The sequence below is a fragment of the Coptis chinensis genome, chromosome 2, assembly GCF_015680905.1.
Source record: "Coptis chinensis isolate HL-2020 chromosome 2, ASM1568090v1, whole genome shotgun sequence".
Taxonomy (NCBI): Eukaryota; Viridiplantae; Streptophyta; class Magnoliopsida; order Ranunculales; family Ranunculaceae; genus Coptis; species Coptis chinensis.
The window spans coordinates 91,155,082-91,176,402 of record NC_141457.1 but is presented as its reverse complement, the minus strand read 5'-3'; the positions used below and the strand labels follow the sequence as shown (position 1 = coordinate 91,176,402).

Below are 21,321 nucleotides of genomic sequence, written 5' to 3'. Positions count from 1 at the left end.
AAATAAAATAATATATTTTTATATATTTATTTATTTTTTATATAATTATTTTATTATTATTATATAATTATTAATTTATTCTTTTTTATATATTTATTAATTCAAAAAAAATTATTAATTTATTTTTCAGTCACTTGAAAAAAAAAAAAGGAAACGAAAATGTTGAGTTGGCAGTGCTGAGTTGGCAATGCTGATGTGGAAATGCTGAGTTGGTAGAAAATGCTGATGTGGCATGCCAAGTGGAAAATACAAATAAAACGAAAATGAAAAAACAATGACACGTCATCACTTAACTGACGGAACCTAACAGATTGCTATTTTTGTGAAATCGGACATAGTACATTGTATCGTTTGTGAAAAAAAATTCTATGTTGATACAAGTGTTAATAGGACCTAAGTACGTTGCATATTTCTGTATTTAAACATTTCTATTCCTATTTATCTTTTGCTCATATTCCTTAAGAGCCTTTTATCTTAGTATTTTCTCATTTGGACATGGCAATTAAGGGGCGGAGTTTACTGTATGAGTTTGAAAAGTGTAAGTGAACCAAAAAACGTCCACTACTCTTTCAATCAAATAATCAATCGTTATCAAAATTTTGTTTTCTTATTACTACTACGTCACTTTATTATGATTTATTGGGGTAAATTATTACGAATATCTTGATATTATGTTTTGGTCTGATTGACTTGGGGTGTTTATGTCCCTTTTGTTTATTATTATTATTTTGTGTTTGTTTGAATGTTGTGATATAGTTTTTATGATGGATATTGATCCGGATACTTACAACTCAACTGTCAAAGAACCTGTCGTTATGCAAATGGACTTGCCATAATCCTCAAACACCCAGGTATACATACACATATTTTTTTTCCATCTTTTTTTTTCGTTTATTTTTTTGTTAGTATATTTACTTTGGTTTTTTTGTAGTCTAAAGATAAGGAAGGGGATCTTGCTACGTCAATGGAAAATCTACATATGGGGAGGCGTCTAAGTTTAAGATAAAACCTGTGATTATTATTGTCGTTGGAATGGCAGGTGTGTTAATAGCCTTATATTATAGTGTGTTTACTTATGTTTTATAACTTCGTAGTTGTAACTTTGTGTGTTTCTTTTAGGTTGTGGAAAAACAACTTTTCTTCATAGGTTGGTATGTCATACGCAAGCTTCAAACATTCGGGGATATGTGGTTAATCTCGACCCGGCGGTTATGACCCTTCCATTTGGTTCCAACATTGGCATAAGAGACACTGTTCGCTATAAAGAAGTAATGAAAGAGTTCAATCTTGGACCCAATGGTGGACTTTGGTAATTATTTAAGGTTGGTATATTTGCATTTGATATCGACATAATTTTGCGATATGATTTTTTTCCCCTTGCTTTGATAAACAGGAATGGTTACTGTATCATGGTCATTCCAATCTAGAACTTCTAATTAGCAGGTATGTACTGATCATTGTATAATTTTATCATCATTGAGATCATTTTTAGCTTTAATATTTGTATAGTTTTTTTTCTTTGATTTTTTCCCATTAACACTACTTACTGTGATTATGCCAAGGTTTAATAGATTTTTCATGTTTGACAACTTTCGTTGATTTGATAACATCATATCAAGAGGGTTACATTCTAACAAGGATAATCGTTGTAAAATTCATTTTTGCCTAAGCTGATTGGTGGGCATATGCCAAACGATAGTTAAATTAGGTAAATAATTATGTTAGAAATTGATGTTTAGCATACACTATCATGCAAAATTTGTATTCATCAGCTTATGTGTTTTGCTAAAGAGCATTATGGATATGTCTACCTCTAAGATTTGGACTTTGTTTGCTTCGTGAGAGATAAAGAAGGTGCAATGGCAATACAAATTTATGCAGGTATATGGTATTGACTTCATTTTGTGTTTTGTGAGGTTGTTCATGTTATTATTCATATCAAGCTTTCACAATTTTTTTATTCTTTGCATTTTAGGCAAATATGAGTACAAAGAGTAAAATAGAAAGAGTCAGTTTTACCAAGTATGAGTACAGGGGGCCTTTTTTAAAAGAAAAAAAAATCTACAAGCTTTTGCTGAAACTGACTCCAAGAAATGTGAGATATTTATCATTCATCACTATCTCTTACTGGAAAGTATTCCAAGAGGATGTGACTTTTGTTAAAGATGGGTATTTGTTTTTCAATAATGGTGGGGAAGCGAGTACCAAAACTGCATCCGGAGTAATTGGTTTGAAAGAAATTTTAGTTTTATAGATATGTAAGGGTTTAGTGGTAACTTTGTAATCCCTTGATTTTCACTTTCATGCCCGTTTAAGTGTTGTTGATTTCGACGTGAAGTGTTGTTGATTCGGCTATAAAGCCCTTTTGGTCATATAATTAATTACTATAGCGACGTCTTCCCATATATATATATTGCTTCGTACTATTTTGTAGCATATGTAATTGTTTGCAGGTTTGCAGTTTCTACTATTTCTAATAAGTCAGTAAGAGTAGTATATATGATATAATTATCGGGCTTGAAAACACTTATTTTGTAGTTCTTTTTCAGGATCTAGAGTGTCTCTAGATTGAAAGACTCTTCTCCACCAATAGCCAGTTTAGTGCACCTCACACAAAGCTCATAGCACTGATAGGTAACTTACACATCCTCTCCATCTTCCCTCTATCTAATAATATCATTAAACTTTTATCAAGCCGGTGTGATACTAACCAACAAAAAAATTACTAACTGAACTTTTCGGATCCAAGCAATTTAATTAGTAATTTGGAGGAAGTGGAGGTTTATGAGTTGTACGCTATTTTAGGCACTTTTGGTAGTCTTTAGCATGAGATTGTACGAATATGAACAAAGAATTTCAAAAATACAATCTATTAGTCTTGGGTAGTCTTTAGCATGAGATTGTACGAATATGAACAAAGAATTTCAAAAATACAATCTATTAGTCTTAGGTAGTCTTGGGTACCAATAGTACAATATGCGCTTTCTTTGATGAACAAGTACACTCTTTATAGGAGAGTCATGAAATAGGGGGACAGCATGTTGCCCACCCTATACCAAAATCCTTTTGTATTTCCGTTAAAGTTTTAATATATTCAAACTTATCAAAGAAAAAAAAAAATACACTCTTTATTCGATCTATTTCTTCACTCGATCTATTAGATCCATATTGTTTTAAATAAAAATCAGTGACAATAATGGTGTGAACTAGAAATGATTAATTAATTAAATAATTTGTTTATTTTGTTTTTTGGTTGGTTTGTGCAGGTAGTGGATTATGGTGTTCATAAGCTATGGGAGCACAACAATATCGGGGTATTAATTCTACTATAATTTAGTTTGTTTGTTTATCAAATCATATAGCTCGCACTTTTAAGAACAATTTAACCATGATATCCTCGACCACCCAAACTTAGGTTTGCAAGCAATTACTTGCTAACGAGTAAGAATGTTTGTTCTTCTATTTAGTAAGACTTACTAGGAGTACCTTACAATGTGAAGTTATGATGATTTTTTGCACTTAGTAGGAAGCATGTGGACTAGACCAAAATTTGGATCATACAATAATTAAAAAAAGGTTTGGTATTTGTATTCAAGCCAATAAATATGGTGAATGTTCTTTAGTAACATTGCAATATAGTTGTTCAATCTATGTCTCTATAGATGTTAAAGCAGAAATATGTGTGGGATATGTGTGGGTCGACTGTTTTTCACCTCGAAGTTTTAAGTCGTTTGTTAAAGAGCAAGTTGAAAGAGTCCCAATAAAATATGGGAAACTAGAATTTATTTTAAATTAGTAACAAATTTTCTTTTTCCACATTGTTTGCATAATGAAATCATTGGGTCAAAGGTCTAAGAATAGGTGTTTTTTTTATTTTATTTTTTTTTTTAAAAAAATATATTATCATTTGTAATTGTTATTATCATAGTTTAGTGCTTCAGTTACTTGAAAGTAAACAAAGTATCTAACACTGAATATCCAGTGTTTGATCCTTCTAACCATGTATTCCAAGACTATTCCCATAAGAGACCTCAAGTTTATAGAAAACCTGCGGATTTGCAATACTTGCGAGCAAGGAATAGTGAGAGTTTCGATTACAGAAAACGAAAGAGTGAATCCCCCAATTTTTTAAGTTGGATCAGGAAGGACTCTTGGCCAACGAAAATTTGTTTATCTTAGTGCCTAACTATTCACTGATCTCTGAACTTCATGCTTTAATTAACGTGTAATGATTTCAAAATGGTGACGATATGTCCACAAGAGAATGTTCCGTGGGGTTGTCATTCCGAAAAAGATCCTTCAGTAAATTTTACTCTGTTCAGTTAAGCATTTTTGATAATTTGGTTCATTATCATTTTTTTTTCTTTTTTTTTAGTGAAGGTAAACCAGCTTTCTTAATTGTAAGAAGAATGCGACTTCCCATTTCCCAACTGATGCAAGAAAAGGAAAAATATGGAGTTTCAAACCATAAATCAAGGTGACGAAACAAATCAGCATCTGTAGTAAGTTTTCATGAAGTCCACCTTTTCCAGCGTCTCCAAGGCAGCCTTGGGCTGGCCCATTTGGACCTGTTTGTAGTCACACAAATTAGTATCATAATATTGCCTATATTAAGGGAAATACGTTAGGAAAAATGCGAGTAGTAATAGCTAAGATTTTAAGGGTAAAATGTGGAACTTTAGGAAACTGACAGGAGTTTTGCTTTTCAACTGTCCGGCTTCGCACCATGAACTAGAATTGGAATAGAGTGATCCGTAAAAAAACTCTTTCGATTAGACTATACATGATGCATCTGAATAAATTAGATAATCAATCGAGGAGCCAACCTTGGGCCGAAGAAAAAATCTTACCAAGCCGAGTTGCATATGTGCTAATACTCTCAAAGATATAGGAACATTTTGATTCCATTCTCAAGGAGGCGGGGGATCCCGACTTCTAGATTCCTCTTCCTGTACATCATCATGGTTTCATAGTTTAAGTTTATGCACAGTAGGGGTACAAGATATGAAATCTACTCCATTAGCATATATTGATGGATTTTTATTTGTTTGTTAATTAAGGTTTCTCGATTGTTCGGATTTGAAGAGGTTGATTTCCCTGTACTTGAATCTGAGGCGCTTTTTATTCGCAAAGTCTGGGAAGAGATTAGAGACCAGGTATGCATTCTTCTTTTGTAGTAATGCAGTTTGTACTTATATATGTATATGAGTTCTGGGGTTGAATTAAAGAGATTGTAAATTCTTGACTGAATTAAAGAGATTGTGAACTCGCAAAGTGAAAAATACCACGTTGTTACTTGGAAACATAATTATCTTAATAAGCTTTACCGATTATTGAGTTCTTCTCAACTGGTTGAAATTTGTCTTTTTCTCGGCATTGATGAACTTTTACCCTTAACAGATATCTCATGTCATGTATTGTAGGTGGGGATCTCAGTATACTCTTACTTCATTTTGTTCTTCCAAATCTTTCATTTTAAAAAGTGTATTTAGCATCTGAAACTTTTAGAACTCCCAAGATCACGACTCATGGTTTCTTGGGCTGGGTCGTAAACTATCATGCAGCATACCTTTTTTTTTTTAATAAATAAGCAAGGGTTAGATAGACCCCTACCTGTATTCATTAAGATAATTTTACATATTGAGTCCCAATTGCATCCTCCTCTATTAGTACATCGAGATCACTATCTAGAAGAGGACCAAAAAGCAACAAAGATGGAACATATTATATCACAAGGTCTATCTAACCCTTGCTTATTTCTGATAAATTGACCACCCTGCTGATCTTTCAAAGTGTTTATATCATTTAAGGAGAAGTTCATCTTCTTCCAGCTCAAAATTTCAGTGAGTCGGGTATTTAGGGGACTTCATTTAAGGAGGGTATTTTGCCAATGAGGAAGCTCTTTTCAGTAGATGCTGCTGCAGCTCATGGTATTTAGGGGACACTAGCATACATTTTTATTCATACCATATTACCATGAGACAAGCCAACTACAACTTATTTTTAATCGACAGGTTTTGGTGTTTCTCTTTTTCATTTTAGTTCTAATCAATTGAATCCCGATGTTTTGTTTTGTTTTATTAGGTTCCATTATGATAAGTTTCTTTCACTAATTAATCTCTTTATCAAATCAGAATGAAGAAGCCCAAAATCAGCTGGCACGTAGCCATTTGGTGCAAGTACATACTACATTACTACATACACCCTAAGGTATCAGCTATATCCCAGAAACAATAACATGGATGTACCGCAACAGATTACATGATCAAGAGAAGGGTCTTAGGTTGGCTGCTGGCATCTAAGTTTGTTGTGTGTGGTGAAAACAAAGAAAACTTGCACCACCTTCTTTGGGAGGGTAGATTCACAAGGTCTGTTTCGAACTGGTTGGCAGGTAAGTTCAAGTTCAGACTTGATTTCCACATGTCGAGATATGCTCTTAAGCTCTCCCAGTGAAGCTGACCACTAACTTTGGGGCGGTTGTTGTTGGCACCATTAAACGTAATGTATTAGCAGCAGAAAACTCTCTGAAGCTACTTCCTACCGATCGCGAGGCATGAAGATGAGATCTCAGTTCTTGGGGCATTAGTTCTAGATATGCTCAGCCCAAACCACCTTTTCAGGGAACTTGGCTACCTTCCACAACCCAACAAGTAAAGATAAATACTTATGGTTGCAGGGAAAGGACTAGGCTATGGAAATTTGCAACAAATCACCGGCAGAATGTTTTGCTATTTTGGAAAGTGTTGAACATGCAGTGACTCATGGATGGCTACACTTATGGGTGGAGCCCGATCTTTGCCACAGCATCCTTCGCTTTCAAAACACAATCAGTACCTTGGAAGCTACAGGGCAGATGGAATTTTTTCTAACAAAAGATGCAAACTGTTTGCATTACCCACATTTGGAGGGAAGCAAATATATTTGCAGAGATTGTCGTTAATCTGAGTTACAAACTCTAATGATACTCCATCCAGAAAAAAATACTAACTTATTGTATCTTATTTTATAAATATGGGCAACTGTGCACATTTAGTATATGAGGTACAATACTGATTTGCAGATATAGATTTAGAACAAAACAAACAGTAAAACGACACCTAAACAGAAGTTTCAAAGACAAAAACATGCTAGGTTACCTTAGTGAAATAGATAAATTTTGTATTCAAACAATTTGTTTCATTCAATTTGAGCCCTCTTTTTAGTTCTTACTTTTGTTATTTGCCTACTTTTTATTCTATTGAGAGCGTGTCAATGTTTGGTCGCTGATTATATTATTCCCAAGATACAAATATGTTGGATAACGCATTCAAGTGTTGTTATTAGGGGGACATTGTGCATTAAGGATTCGAAAAGAGAACAACAGTATGTTGCTTTAAGTAATTGTGTGTATAGGTAGTGGATTCACTTAAGTCGCTTGCATCCATATCCAATATATCTACTGGGTTGAACATGGAATTGAAATAAAGTTGTTTCGAATTTTGTCAAACTGATAAATTTTGGTCATTTGATTTGTTTGATATATATATATATATATTTCAAATGTTCATATATTACAATAATAGTCTTTGTGGATTTTTTTTTGCATAATCATACCATCAATTGCTTCTATGCAGGCCATTTGTACATTGCATTCTTTTAGAAATAGATTTCATTTAGAAATGAAGTCTTAGTACTTAAACCTACCAAATCTTATGGGCAAAAAAAAATAAAAAATCACTAAACCCATATTTCTTCTCTTTGAAAAAAGAGTTTTCTTTCTCATGCTCTACAACCAAAACCCACAAAAACTCCATTTGCCAACCAAAAAACAAACAACGAAGCCATTCTTTTCAGTCCCTCGGTCTCCATTCTCAAGCCAATCTCTTTCACTTTACGTCGAATATATATGGGTATTTTTTTTTTAATCTCCTTCACTTGATTTACTACAGTTCTGAGTTTCAACTAACAGCAGCTATCTTCTCTCTTGATCACAACTTTAAGAACTAACAAGAGGAAAGATTCGCCAGGTGTGAAATCTCATTGTATTCGAAAATAGTTTGGACTTTTGACAGCCTTGATTCGAGATTTTGTAATGATATGATGACTGTAATCGATGATATCTCATCATGATTTTTATTTTTTGTGTTGTTTCAGTGATTTTTTATTTGGTTTTCGTAGAAAAAGGGATTATTATACATTAATCAATTCGTTCAAGAGGTGGGTTTTCTTGGTCTGATTTTTCTGGGAAGCTCAGCCTCTTCTTCGTCACCAGGTATTCATGCATATCAACCTATCATGTCTTCCTATTCTATCAAGTAAGATGTCTTCATTGTCTTCTTATCTCTTCATGGTTGATAAGCTTTTTTGCACGAAATGTTCATTGTTTTCTTATCTATTTTGTTTAAATAATTTTATTTATTTTTTGATAATATATGGGGGTTCTTATTTTCTGAATTTGTTGAACTGAGTTATTTTCAACATGATGAAAATAAGTATGTGAATGGTGAAGAAATTTACTAGCCCGTCCAAGTGATTGATGGTAAGGACTCAATTGTTTGTTGGATTATTTACGTTGGTGCAAGAAGAAAAAGGGAAAAACAACATCACTATCAGTTTTGTTGGTCGTTGGTATTGTTGTACTTATTTAAGCTTAACTCGAGTGATGGAAAAAGCTTTGTATTATTTTTCAGTTTCAAAATTGAATATCCAATGCTAGAACCACTAATGGCTTCTAGCGCATGTAATTTTGGTTTGCGCCAGGGCATTTGTGTACCTTGATTAATTTCAGTGATTGTCAGGTATAGGCAAAAAATCGAAAGTGGGTAACGTAGTAAAAGCCACTTTAAATGGATATGTATGACAAATCAAGATTAAGTTTTTTTCTGTACAAATGATTCCTTCTTTTTGATATTAGGTTTTACATGCAATCATGTTGTAATTGAATGACACCCATTTTAATAACTGTTGAGAATGTATGTCAGATCCAAGTGAAACTCTTATTAGTTTTGTGTTTTTATGTTTCACTGTTTAGAATTTTTATGATTGGAGCTTACCTAAATCACGTGTAACCAAAATCATGTGTAGTATAATCACTTAGAATTATATGTTGATTTCTTCAACGGTCACTTATTTTATTCTCTTTACTGTTCTTCTTATCTTTCATTTGTTAAGCTTAGATTAAAAATTATTTTGCTTTCTGCCTGGGTAGGGGAATTCCTTTGCAATGGATAGTAAGATCTTTCAATCTAAGCATGACCAAGTTGAGAGTAGCTTAGTGTTGGTCAGTAATTATCATTGTTGATCAATAATTTTTGAAGGGTCACAAGAAGTATGTAATCCCTTTCGACGGATTGGTTTTACTTTGTAATAAGGTTATTTGGTTTCATCTCAATCGACACTATGCTAAGTTGACGCTGAAAGTGTAACACTATGCTTCTTTCTTCTTTTAGGCATGTGTTCAACTGTTATTTGCTGCTTTCCCTTTTAGGCATTATGTTCTGTGGGAAAAGATATCGTGGTGCATATCCATCTATTAGTGTTCTCAAATTCAGGGGAATACTGTGTGGTGCATATCTATGTAATAGGGAAATTATCACTCACACATGTTAGTATATCATTTGTTGTCCTAGACGTACTCTTTGATAAGTGATACCTCTTCTGCAAATAATGATACTGATAGATTAGATTTGACAGTGCTACTCATACATGGAAACAGGTTTTGGTTGTCTTGATTTCTATATATTTGAATAGGCCATTGATTGTATTGTGGCCGGGCTCTTATTTGGAGGAACCATTTTTTTATTTAAGAAGGTTCATTTGATTTAAGGTTTTATTTATTTTTTTGTTTCCAGTTAAAGATGTGCCTTTGCAGAGTTATTCAAATGTGAAGGATCAATGGCATCCACTATTGTTTAGGTATTTTCTCACTTATTGCATACATAACTACACCAGTTTTTCTTTTTTCGTAGTCAAGAAGAAAACTGAAAAACAAAAACAAAAAAAACAAAAATCTCAACTCACGATTATTGCTTCTTTCTCCTATTCATTCCATGTACCGGCCATTTTTTTTTTCTATATATCTTATTTTTAATATTACTAAAACTCTTAATGGTACTAGCTAAGCTAGGTTTTTTTTTTTTAAATAAGAAAAGGCACTAATAGCCACTTATATCAATTTTAATAGCCATATATTAAACTATTATCTATGAATTTATTGTCGCCCTAAGTGAGATTTGAACAACTTTCAGAAAAGTAGAACTTCATTGTAATTTTTTATCTCTGCAAAATCAAGTATAATTGAAATCAGGTTGTTAAATTTGTTTTTCCTTCTTTTTGGTAAATCAATAATGCCCAGTTTGGAAATTTTGAGAAGTTTCTCATATTTAGTCAAAGAAAACACCTATGCAGGAGAGGAGTCCTTCGCTGATTATCAAAATTTAAATTGTATGCTGGGGGTAAATAGGTAATTAAAAACCCAAAGAAGAAACAAAACCTCAACCATGGCGGCAATATCATATCTATCAAATCTATCTGAAGAAGAATAATTTCCAATAACCGAAACACCTCGCTCACTGCTCTAAACATTTTATTTTGATCGAATGTTTCTTGGGTTTAGGAGCATTACAAAAATAAGTTTTGGAGCTAATACTGAATGCAAAGGATGTAACAATAACTCATGAAGAGCCACTGCTAGGTTCGTTCTTAGCTTCGAAGAAACCTTCTTATGAACAAGTTATTTGTTATGTTATGTCCTCTTATATGACATTATTAAGTTGATGTTGACGCCTACTGATTAAATGACACAAAGACAATTGATTTTATAAGGTCTTCGAAGTGAGGATAAGGTAGTTAGGTGCCTGATTGTTGTATGACATGTTGCAAAAAGAGGTGATTGCTTTGAGAAAATCCAAGCACAAAAAAGACCAAAGCCTTGAAGACAATATTATCATTCAACCTACTCATTTTAAGTTATAACTTCACTGTACTTCCTAATTATAACTATACCTTGCAACTCATGGTGTTATAGATGTTAGCCAAGAAGGTAGAGAGTACAATAACAAAAGCAATGGACGTTGAAACTAAGAAGATGAGATTGGAAGTAGCTGCTATGGAGAAGAAGGTAGCTTCCATACGTGTGGAGAAAGACGATGAAAAGAGAGCTATACGACTAGGTAGTTTGAAGCGGCCTACAAACAGTTCTCACTTGCTTCCAGTAAGAGGTAGGATATATAATATATATGCATTATTTCTTTTTGGTTAGTCTTCCTTTAGTTGTCTCTTTCTAGCATTAATTAGTTTCTTTAGTTGTCTCTACCTTTAGCATCAATTAGTTGAAGGATATTGTGATTATTGTCATATGTTTGAATTCTGATAATATGCATGGAACTCGAATTATGATCCAATAAACATATTGTAATCCAATGATCCATAATATGTAGTTATCCTGTATTCATTTGCCAAGATTTTAGAAATCAATTGAAGTGGAAATATTTGAATATAGATGTCCATTATATATAGACAATATAGTTTGAATCCAGTGTAAACTACATATATAGTTCATAGGCTTTCGAATGATATTGAGTTGTAAATTTGAATTGTTGAGGCAAAGTCAGATTAGGTTGAGATTTTGTTAGAGGGGAGACAAGTGTACGTTGAGTATTGAAACACCTTTGCGGAGTCGAGCACATTAAAACCAAAATAATGGAGGTGTTCCATTTCACTTTGTGACTCTTGGTCTACTAAACATCTTATTATTCTTGCCAAATGTATGTATTAATATTTAGTTGCTCTTTGATATTGAATTTTGTCCAAGAGCTCTTATCTTGCTAGGAAATACAAAGACTCCACCTTCCGTTGAAGATCCCCTTCTACACAAAAGCTTATCTTTAGTCAGTCTCACATGCATGCTTTTGTTGTTTTGCCAAATCAAAAGTTCGTTTATAAAGTGTTCCCTTTCTCTTCATTTTTTTCCTTTTTCTTTCTTTCTTTCTTTCTTTAGTTTTCCCCAGGACCAAGGATTATATATTAAACAAATGGATTTAGTATCTGCATTAAAACTGCATTATATGTGGGCATCAAAGTTCAGACACAATTTAAAAAAACCGCAACTTTCTAGATTACACCCACTTCTCTCCGCGACTCTTACATTTTCATTTTTTCCAAAAAAGATGAACTGATAACTCCCATCTCTTTCCATTGCTGCAATGATTTTAATATTCTCTCCCCAAACAGGTTTGACTACTTCACTAGACCTCTTATTTTGGTCTTCTACTCTGACTCTCTATTTCCTTTATTGAATATATGGTTAATCACTTCAACGCTACCTGCCTACTTTTGTTGTTTAATATATGTTTATGTGTTTATTTCTTGGTTTTGTTGATTTCTCAATTTTCAACCATTATTTATTTTTGAGTGTTGGAAATTGATGTGAACAAGTTATTCTATTTGCAAATTGTTGTTTTCCTCATAGACTCATAGTCTTATTTTGGATGATGATGGATAATAATAATATTAGACTCTTTCTTGAACTAACCCTCTCTGTCTCATGAATGCATCTATTTTGTTCGATTGAGTCATTAAGTAACTTAACTGTTTTTAGTAAGGTTTTGTTCCACACTAATGAAAATAATTAGTCATTTCATGTGATTTGTTGGTTAACGAGTAAATGGTCCATTTGCATTTCGTATTATTTGACCTATAGATTGGACTTATACATATCAAAGTTTAGTCGTTGGGTTGTTGTTCGCCTATTTGCTAGCCTATTTGATTTTTGTGTGTAGTGAAACATTGCAGGGGGAAAATGTTTCTAAAGTGATTTTTGGCTTTAGTACTTTAAGATTTAGGATTTATTACCTAATAATTGTCTACCCTTTTTGCAGAGAGAGAATGACGAGTACTTTATGCTAGCATTATCAAACTCCAAGACGCGATCTCCTTACTTCTCTTAGAGGCTTTAGGTATTAGTCGTGATTATCTTTGATCACATTGAATGGATGAAAAGTGGGTCATTGCTTGGTAACTACTATATATCCTGCACGCTCAGAGCATGATCCTACATTAATCACTATTCTTCTACAGTTCTACAAATTCATCATTAAAGTCAATCGGTGGATGTTCCTCCTAGGTAAGGAACTCTAATAGTGAATATTGGGGATCTTCTACAGGTATATGATTGTACATAGATTCCTGGAACCTTTACATTCCAAAACTTACCTGTTTGTTGTTTGTGAATTATGTACTTAATTAAAAATGACAAGTTCAAAAGTGTGGAGCATAGAGTAGTAGTTGGATACTTTGTTCAAGGTTTTTAGTGACATCTTTTTCTTTCCAATGGCACTTGAATCACATTATGGGGATATATATGGGCAGCAGGCCAATAAAGGAATCTCTTTCATAATATAATCCATCAGAATTTATCACCTCCTATATTTTTATTGAATACCTATTGCCTATTGTAAAAGTGTGCAGTGTTTATGTTCCTTGCTTGATATGTTGCTTTGTTTATTTCCTTAATACATTTTGTTTTTGTTTTTTGTTGTTCATAGTGCTACCGAATAAAATGCGGAGAGCTTCCATTGGTCAAATAACTGGATTGAAGAGGTGATCAAGTAAGCTTTCTCCTTGGATATGTTACTGGAATGTTGTTGATCATGTTAGTATTTTTTTAGATGTTCTTTTGATCCATATTTAATTGGGTTTTAATGATTGGGTCATTTTTTAAAGATAACACATTAGTTACCACATATTTTATTAATTATATAATTCATAATTATGATATGGATTGCCTAACTAAAGGACTGGCCAACATGGTCGTATGCTTTTCATGTTGTAAATGTTTTTCTTTAAGTTGGAGAGTTATTATTCAAGTTGTATGTACCAAATTTCTGGAAAAGCCTTATATGCTTCAGGGTACTACTGCAATATAATTATATATGAATTTGTAGAAATTTTGGCGTTCGTGACATGTCGGCTGCGCATTGGCATACTTAGTACACCCATAAAGAGTTGTATTCAGTGAACGTTACATAACCATGTGATGGCCTTGATTGGGTGGGCAGTCCTTGGTTAAAACCAATTTAGGGTATCATTGTACTCCCTTGCATTTTTAAGTTTTCGTTGACATGACTTTTTAAGTTTTTCAATAGGATTAATTTTTCACTTTTCACATCTGGTTATTATAGTATATGACTTCTACGTGAATTTTAAATTGTAATTGGATTAAGCATGTTAATTTTTATAGCCAGTAGCCCAGTAACCCATGAGTTTTTTTTACCACCTAATAACAATGTTTGTTAAAAAACACACACACACACATGCTTCAAGTTGAGTTTGTGAATGTGTTCCTACCTAAGAGACTTCTAAGCAGTGAGTGTTAACTTTTTATTTTTATGATTCCTTCATCTCTATTTATTTATTTTATTTTATTAAAAAAAAAATCATTCAAGTGTTAAGTTGGAACTCGATGTCACTAAACGACTTCTTTTCAAATGCAGTTGTAAGAACTCATATGGAAAGTTATTATATTTTGATATGTGGGTAAACACTCTACCTTATTTACTTAAGTGTCATTTTACTTGACTGATTAAAATTAATAAAGTGTTTCTTCTTATGTAGCGTCACAACTGCTCTGAGGAAGCTGAGGAGGAGGATTTCGCTTCTTTGTAGTTGATAAAATCTTGGTACCTAGATACTATTGATCCTCTTTTATTAATTTAACTAATTATTGTTGAATTGTTTTGGAGTTTAATGTGTAGTGTATTTATGCACAGAATGGCAGACTTGGCAAATATGGACAGAATCATTGCATCTAGATTTTACGTCAAGATCTGTTGAACAAGCTTTTGATCTCTGTTTTTGGAAGTTCCGCAATTTTTTTTTAGGAAAGTACAGACCTCCGCGAATGAAATTGTCAAAGGAAGCTATTGCCCTGTCACCCAAGCTAAAAACAAAAATGGCTAAGCAGGTAAACCCGTATGAATTATAAATAAACAAATTCCTTTTTTATATAAGAGACACCACTTTGAGCTTTTGTTCCTTTATTGATACGATTTGATAGTAAAGATTTTAGTTACATAAGTGTAGTAGAAGTATATGAATAGGTTTTCATCCGCGCTTCCCAATATCACATCAGTGAAAACAACTCCTATAACACTGGAAACTGTTGGTGGATTTCAAAGGTCACCGATGGTGAAGCCTCCACTTGATATTCTTTATTAAGTGGTATATATGCAACTAGAAAATCAATTGCCTAATTTGCACAACTCTGCCTAATTCATAAGATGGTTAGTAGATAAACCAATAGCTTTTCAAGTGGTGGTAGGAGTTACCAACACTTTGGCATGCCATGGCTGTCCATGCACGTGCAAATTGCATTGTGAAGGCCATTGCATAACTGAGAAGGCAAAGAGCTCTCCTACAAAGGTCCTCATCAACATGTTATGGAAATACTAATAGCCAATTCTCCCTTTTGTTGTTTGTGTGATTGTTTGGTTTGTATTACAAAGTGTGTTCCTTGGGTGGCCCAAAAGTTTAACCAACGGATCTCTGACAATCTACTGATAGTGATAAGTTAATTAAAGGGATTGAAGCTTCACTAAAAGCTATATTGTTTTAACTATGAGTTGGTTTACACACCAACAAATTCTTTTTTTGATGCAGGAGGTTTTGAAGGGAATACATGGAAGGAACACGAGCCAGTAGACTTAAGACGACACCAAGTACGCTTAAAGGATTAAGAATCAATAGAGATGGTGATCATAGAGATAATAAAGCAAATGATATGGTGCATAATTATTATTTTTTAAATGAGGGGGCTGGCCGCTAATTAGAATTCAAGTTGGAATTGTAAAATTAAATATTATAGTAGTGTAGTATATATTGTAGTCCATTATGTTGTATCGAAGGCAGCTGTAATGATATTGATTTTGTTGGAAGAGGTTAAATGTGGATACCTGAAGTCATGAACTATAAGTCCGTATAATTTTTTCTTAATCTTGTTTTTTTCTTCTTTATGCTAAGTGAGCCAACCAAGATATCAAGTAGTGCGTATTTCATTGACACAACAATTTTCAAACATCTACAGAACTAATGTTATTCATTTAATTACAAATAGGTACAAGTCTTTTAACAAAAAAAAAAAATTATTCATTTAACGGCACCCTTCCAAGTATGAGAACACATCATTAATGAATAGTAGAAAAATAAACAAACACTCAAGAAACCCCTCAGAATACGTCAATACTTTGACAGATTTAACTCTTTGCGTAGCCATTCCCAGCGCAAATGCTTTAGAAATCAATCAAGAGATGAAAAACCTATAAATTTACTCACCAACAATCTATAAATTTCAACATTGGATTTCCATTTCGTGACAGATGAAAAACCTTATTTTACACATTACATGTACATCAGTAAGCTTATCATGAACTTGGCAATGAACTAACGATAGAAAATTAGGAAACTATAAAAAATGAGAGCGAGTTCAAGGGATATTGGGAAAAATAAAGTATCTTTAAGAGCGACTAAATTTACTTCTTCGCTAAAGTCAACTGAAGATAGACACTTGAGAGAGATTAACCCATTTGCTTTCTTAAAAAAATGAGAGTGAGAATACACGTGTGGAAATTAGAGATACAAGTGGTGAAAGTGAGACCACGTGTTAAAGATACTAATGGGCTAAGAATTAAGCCAACATTTATCATAAAACTCATTTAAAAAAATGAAAATTAAAAGACAATCCAAAATTTGGATATTTTAATACACTATAAGGCCCATTGATACAAAAAAGAAAATCCTTTTCGTCTAACAAAGTATTGGCGCTCGGAACTTTGATCAATTAATTTACTTTCTAAGTTTCAATATAGTTTGAAAGTAAGATTTTTGATACATAATAATAAAATTAAATAAAGGTCCCCGTTCATTGAACGGGTCCAAAAATCTAGTCTATATATATATATATATATATATATAAAAGCTCGCGCACATTCTCTCTCCTCACTATATCACTGCATTTTGCACTTCAATCAATATGATTGGTTCCTAAAAAATTGGATGGAATAATAATTAGTCACACCTCCCTAGATTTGTTTAAATCTCCTTTGTCTATTCTCAAATTATATTTACCTCCCTATCCCATAGAAATTTCGCCCAATTTCAAAACAATAATATTAAAAGCACCAAATTTTTGGAAAAACAAAAACCCTACGATCCTACATCTCACTTTTATCTTCTTCCCTACCAAGCCAGAGTTCTATCCAAATAAAAATAAAAATAAAAAACTAAAGCTTTAAAACCCCCAATTACAACGAAGATAAAAAGACACCAATGCCGTTCCAGGCAGTTCAATCAATTACACATTTTTTTAATCTTCAATTTCGGTGGTTGTATGTTACAATTTAAGTTTGAAGGTTGTCCTTATCATACTTAACATGTTTGCACTTCTGTAAAATGTTAGTGCATAAGTGTGGAAGATACAAAGTGGTAATTAAATTGATGTATTTTGGATTTTAAACAACATAGAATGTGCTGCGAACGGTTTACTTCAGTTGGAAGGGTAGCACCGGTGCAACCCTTTAAAACCCATCGATCATATGTGTCCCTCTGCCTGTCTGTTGGGTTTGTTTAGGGCTCAGTTTCACATTTTTAGAGAGGATTATGAAGAACAGGCATGAATGGAAACCTATTCTGTAAGTGTCAACTAAACTTACTTTTATACAATGTTCCATCAATTTCATTATGTATGCAGAAATATTGTTAGAGATTCAAGACCGAAAGTTAGCCATTGTTTGTATTTGTTCCAAAAACCATCACCATTCAGATTCCCAAAACCCAATGATGAGGAGGAGAAAGCAAGTTTCACAGTAGATTACCTCATAAATAAGTGTGGGTTAACCTTAGAATCAGCTCTCAAAGCTTCCAAAAAAGTTGTTATCAAGAAATCCACAATTACTAAACCTAACTTTGTTCTGTCTCTCTTCAAATCCTATGGTTTCATTGATGCCCACATCTCAAAACTCATTGCCTACCACCCTCGACTCCTCCTAGCCTCTCCCGAGAAAACGTTGAAACCCAAGCTTGAATGTTACAGTAACATTGGCATTTCAGGACCCAATCTGGGTAAACTCCTATCCACGGACTCAAATTTGTTGACATCAAGCTTACAGAAGAGAATTGTCCCATCTGTCGATTTCTTTAAGAGCCTCACACCCACAGATGATAGATTCACCATCATTCTTAGTCGGGTTGCTCGGGTGCTCTATAATATAGAAAGGGTATTGGGACCGAACATCGCCATCCTGCGATACCATGGTGTCCCTAAGTCCAATATCTCAATGTCCTTGATGACAAGCCCTCGAGCTTTGTGTAATAAATCTGCCCATTTTCATGAATTGTTGTTAGAGATAAAGAAAATGGGATTTAGTCCCTCCACTAAATTTTTCCTGAAAAGCCTAAGTATCCATTTGCAAATGAGTTTTTGAGAACCATTTGAAAATTCTGGTGGCATATCTAGGTATATGAGTGACGAAAAGTCACTAATTTCAAAAGTTGTGTATTATGTTAACGAAACAATTTTTCAAGTCCAAATCACCGTTTAAAAGCTAAATGAGATCGAGACATGGTATTTCTCCCCTTTCCCGCCAAAAAACAATGATCGACTCTCTAAAGTTGTATTTCTGTGAATTTTTTTCTCAATTTCATGAAGCGCCCCTTAAAGTTTGGCAGGTTTTGTGATTTTCAACCACGGTTTGCTTGAAATGATATAGTGTGTGGATCTCTAAAACTTAAAGCAGGTTCATTACACAAAGAACAAGGTGTATGGCCAGAATATGTGTTGTTTGGCAAAATTGTTTCTTGATCACAAGACTCTTTATTATGATGTCGATTTGTTTCTCCTTAATGTTTTATGTGAATGTGATGAGCGAGGATGCCACATAGTTGGATACTTTTCCAAGGTAATACATTGTGTTTTAAGTTAGTCGCCTGCTAAATAAATGAAAAAATATACATCAGGCCCTGCTGTATGTTTATCTTTATTTTATTTTCCCAGGTGTTTGCAGTATATATAATCTCAGTACATGATTTGATGAAAAATAGGTTGAACAAGCTACTAGAGAAGCAATGTATATACTTAAGATGATCTAACTCTAATTATTTTTTTGATCTCTTTATAAATGTTATAGTTGTTTTTGTTTGGTAATGATGCTTCAATATGTGGTGATGATAAACAGAAACAACAAGGGATAAAACATTTATCAATTGTTAATACTGTGTTAGGTACCTCACAGGCTCACACCCCTGAATTCATCCACAGACAATACCAAACCGAAAACCTATCCGCTATAGTTTCATTTAATGGTTATTGAGTTCGCGGAACACAAACTGAACCTTAATAACAAAAATTGGTATATTGAAGTAGGTTTAGCTTTGGTTTCTGTTTGTTTGGTTGAAATTGGTGTTTTTTTGTTTGATTTCAGTGTTAGAGATTCTTTTTTTTTCGTGCTGGAATTCCTAATATTTGCTCAATCTCTTGCACCAATATCGGATGCAGTGACTTGCTTCCACTTCTCTCCTTCTTCAATCGCTCTATTGCAAGGTATGCTTTTCTTGCAATAGTTTTTTTTCAATCGCTCAACTGTTTTTATATGATTTTTCATGAAATTATTACCCCACTGTTGTTCCTATGTTCAGCAACAAACTGACGTGAAAGTGCGTCAGTGTCAGGACCAGGGTTTTGTTGTTGAGCACCAACCTGTGGGGTGGTTATTTCGGATGCAGATACACTATTATGGTCAATCTGTCGTAGAGCATTCACCAGGATGTCATATTCCTCATTATCAACATCTGCAACAGTTGCACATACTTGCAGGTATGATTTTAATCCGATGTTCTAATTACAACCACCCCTGTAAATCAGATTCTATCTCCTTCACGATCGATGCATCCGATGCTAGCTTATGATAAGGCATCATGACTCCATTGTGGACTATTAGATTTTGATGCATCATGTAAAACTTTTCACTTTGAAAATAAAATGTGTGTTTATTTTGTGAACTATTTACAAGTTCTTAACTCCAAGCGTGGGAAACATCTTTCTGCAGCCTGATAGACCAGATGAAATGGAAGGAGTAGAAGCCGCTGGTGGAAGAGTCATAAATTGGAATGGTTATAGAGTACTAGGAATGCTTGCTACTTCTCGATCCATAGGTATGTCCAATGATTTATCCTTTAAGAAATGGAATTAGTCTTACTTCCTGCTGTTTATGCTATCTTCTGAACGTAACTAAGATCTAAATATGATGAATGTTGGCGATCAGTACCTTAAATTGTATGTGATTTCTGTACCAGAGATCAGTGTAACAGAGCATACGGAGAAAGACGAGTTTGTCATATTAGCAAGCGACGGTTTATGGGATGCTATGTCAAATGAGATGGCTTGCCAGGTTGTAAGGCGTTGTCTAAATAGTCAAATTGGGAGAACATTTGCAAATTCCACCAAGGGAAGTGATGCTGCTGAAGCAGCAGTCCTGGCTAAGTAGGTCTCTTTAAATAGATGAGAATACGTCCAAGAATATCACTAATTTCATTCACATACGCATAGCAGCAGACTTCAATTCTGAAGAACCATTGCCTACACAACAAAATTAAGCAGGCTCATTGTTCCGCATCCAGTGCAGCTAATCTATGGGCTCATACATCGTGAGCTCCCCTATTAGAGATATGCCAGGGCCTAGAATGTATACCGCAGAGGCACAGAGTTGCTACAAAATGTTCAATTAAGATTTCAGTAACTTCCTATCACCACGAGACCAGACCAAAAATTAATATGCATACCATTGAGTAGTTAATCATGTATATGCTTTCACCCCCTCATGAAGGCAAACATAGGTAGACATGGGCTGCTCGGACAAAACCTGTTACTGCCGAGATAACAAAGGTTCAGTTTGCTCATCTCAATGTTCGTCAAAACATATGTTATTTTCTATGGGCATCGAGAAAATTAAAGTGTATGATATATCTGTGCCCATGAAAAACTTGATCAAGATTACCTTCTCTTATAGTCAATATATAGCTATCAATTCTAAAATCTATAAAAGAATGTATGGTTTACGTCCATTGCTCATTTAAAATTTATTTTTACGAGTTGTATATAGTTACTAACTTACTATAGTTGCTCTATACCCAATGAAAATTATATATAGACCAAGAAGTGGCCTCCTTTTGGAATACAATAACTTCTAGCTAATTGAAAAAAAAAAATCTAATTTAAGATATATACAAATCACTTAATAATTGAGCCTCCTACGAAATCATACCTTATCTCCTATCTATATACAAATCACGTAG

General features: G+C 33.6%; 2 long non-coding RNA genes across 2 annotated transcripts; both read left to right on the top strand.

Moving 5' to 3' along the window:
- The first annotated feature begins 1,391 nt into the window (after positions 1-1,391).
- On the top strand, positions 1,392-6,787 carry LOC147518888 (uncharacterized). Its single transcript, XR_015214149.1, has 6 exons — positions 1,392-1,443; positions 2,550-2,634; positions 3,271-3,314; positions 5,061-5,156; positions 6,135-6,391; positions 6,552-6,787. It is a non-coding gene; the product is annotated as an uncharacterized LOC147518888 (long non-coding RNA).
- Positions 6,788-14,516: 7,729 nt separating this feature from the next.
- Positions 14,517-15,787, top strand: LOC147518887 (uncharacterized). Its single transcript, XR_015214148.1, has 3 exons — positions 14,517-14,657; positions 14,748-14,941; positions 15,637-15,787. It is a non-coding gene; the product is annotated as an uncharacterized LOC147518887 (long non-coding RNA).
- Positions 15,788-21,321: the final 5,534 nt, after the last annotated feature.